General features: G+C 30.0%; 1 long non-coding RNA gene across 1 annotated transcript in view; it reads left to right on the plus strand.

Moving 5' to 3' along the window:
* LOC106475766 overlaps window positions 1–1773 on the plus strand; it is a 6358-nt gene extending 4585 nt beyond the window's left edge. The window contains exon 3 of the long non-coding RNA XR_001291849.2: window positions 717–1773. This is a non-coding gene — a long non-coding RNA (uncharacterized LOC106475766). The remainder of the gene's footprint in view (window positions 1–716) is intronic.
* Window positions 1774–2915: the final 1142 nt, after the last annotated feature.

Genomic DNA, 2915 nt, shown 5'->3' on the forward strand with positions numbered 1-2915 from the left:
TGTGTTAGTAACGTGTTTAATATTGGGAATACATAATTTGAATAACTAGTATAGTATAGTGACAACTCCTTGTGTTAGTAACGTGTTTAATATTGGGAATACACATTTTGAATAACTAGTATAGTATAGTGACAACACCTTGTTTTAGTAACATTTTTAATATTGGGAATACATAATTTGAATAACTAGTATAGTATAGTGACAACACCTTGTGTTAGTAACATTTTTAATATTGGGAATACATAATTTGAATAACTAGTATAGTATAGTGACAACACCTTGTGTTAGTGACGTGTTTAATATTGGGAATACACATTTTGAATAACTAGTATAATACAGTAACAACACCTTCGATTAATGTTTTGTTTACATTGGAAATATATTTTCAAAAAAATTATGAAGATTATGTCTTAATCTATTTCAACAGCTAAACCTTGATTCACAAAAGGATACCAGAAATAAACTAACCTTTAATCTAACTGCCTTTTTTGTGCTTCTATAAGTGAAATACACCCGTAAAAAACATTTTTTTTTAATGGGTGGATCTAATTTCTTGAGGAGTAGATAGTAAATGGAAGGCCACTGTGTGCTTTGTAAAAAGAGTATAATGGCAGTGCTAGGGTTTTATTAGGTTTACAGTAACATTTTTGTTACTGTCATGAATGTGATTTTGTACATTGTTGTATATTTAATTCAGTTCTTTTTTTTTTTTACAGTGCCCAAGAATCTTCTACTACTGCAGTAAAGTCAAGTGTATTTATCTGTATATTATTGTGAGCAAACAAAGATATTGAATATGGAATTTTTTACAATATTTATTTGAAGTATTCTGCAACTCGAACGTATAATCTATGTCTTCTCTGTACTTTCGTTTTATTTATTTACCTTGATAATCAAAACCTGCTAAGTGCCTTTTCTGTTATGTCAACTGTAAGATCATAAATTAGTAATAACTCAGTTGATGGTTTTACAGTGAAGAATAAGTAAATCCAGATGTTCTTGTTTAACATTATTGTGTGTTAGTGAAGTATAACTATTGTAATTATAATTGGTGTTTCATATTATACATGGTTTATTTTTGAGGTGCCTTTAGTCAATGACTTATTGAAATATAGTGTACCTATTATTCACATAATTATAAACTCTCTTCACCCTTTGAAATGACAGATATTTTTTTAAGTATATTTTGAAAAAAAGATTGTGTTTTTCTAAACTTTGTTCCTAAGAGGTGCTAAATGTCATACGGTTAAAACTTTCATACATTACTTTTGTAAAGATTAACATATTTTGACTTGTGGGTTAGAGATTTTAAGTAGTTTCTTTTGAACAGGTATTGAGAAGTATTTTTTGTCAATAAGTAAGATTTTGAAGAAGTTTTCCTGTTACAAAATATAATCAACAGAGAAGTGCTTTATGTTAAAAGTAATTTAATGATCTAGTATAAATTTAAAAGATTATTTTCACTTTTGTTTTACAGAATTTTTTTTTACTTTCATTACTCCATTTTGCTATAATTTTTGGTGTAATGGTTACTTTTAAAACCAAAAAGTGAAACCTAAGTATTACATACTTACTCTAACATGTTAAATTGTTTTGAACAAATTTCATTTTGTAAGACTAAGAAATGATTTCCAAGAGTCTTTGTTTAACCTAAGTTTAATATTCGTATAGATAACACCGAGAACTGTCATCCACTAATATTGTTTGTAAAACAGGATGCATTAAATATTAATGAAATGTGTAAATTTGAAAATAAATTATGATGTAATATAATACAAAGTGTGAAAGTTTGATAAAAAGTATTAATGCACAACAATGGATCAACAGTGGTACCTGTAAGTTATGTTCTGATATGCACAGTAATGGAACGTCAGTGATACCTGTAAGTTATGTTCTAATATGCACAGTAATGTAACGTCAGTGATACCTGTAAGTTATATACTGATATGGAACATCAGTGATACCTGTAACATATGCACATTAATGGTACCTGTAAGTTATGTTTTAATATCCACATCAATGGAACATGAATGGTACCTGTAAGTTATGTTTTAATATGCACAACAATGGGACAGCAGTGGTACCTGAATATTATGTTTTAATATGCACATCAATGGAACATTAATGGTACCTGAAAGTTATGTTTTAAGATGCACATCAATGGAACAGCAGTGGTACCTGAAAGTTATGTTTTAATATGCACATCAATGGAACAGCAGTGGTACCTAAAAGTTATGATCTGATATGCAGAGTAATGGGACATCAGTGATACCTGTAAGTTATGTTTTAATATGCACATCAATGGAACAGCAGTGGTACCTGTAAGTTATGTTCTGATATGCACAGTAATGGAACATAAATAATACCTGGAAGTTATGTTATGATATGCACAGTAATGGAACATCAATGGTGCCTGTAAGTTATATTCTGATATGCACAGTAATGGAACATCAGTGATACCTGTAAGTTATGTTCTGATATGCACAGTAATGGAACGTCAGTGATACCTGTAAGTTATGTTCCGATATGCACAGTAATGAAACGTCAGTGATACCTGTAAGTTATATTCTGATATGCACAGTAATGAAACGTCAGTGATACCTGTAAGTTATGTTCTGATATGCACAGTAATGAAACGTCAGTGATAACTGTAAGTTATATTCTGATATGCACAGTAATGGTACGTCAGTGATACCTGTAAGTTATGTTCTGATATGCACAGTAATGAAACGTCAGTGATACCTGTAAGTTATATTCTGATATGCACAGTAATGGAACGTCAGTGATACCTGTAAGTTATGTTCTGATATGCACAGTAATGAAACGTCAGTGATACCTGTAAGTTATGTTCTGATATGCACAGTAATGGAACGTAAATAATTCCTGTAAGTTATGTTCTGATATGCACAACAATG

This window comes from Limulus polyphemus, unplaced genomic scaffold (assembly GCF_000517525.1).
Source record: "Limulus polyphemus unplaced genomic scaffold, Limulus_polyphemus-2.1.2 Scaffold9130, whole genome shotgun sequence".
Taxonomy (NCBI): Eukaryota; Metazoa; Arthropoda; class Merostomata; order Xiphosura; family Limulidae; genus Limulus; species Limulus polyphemus.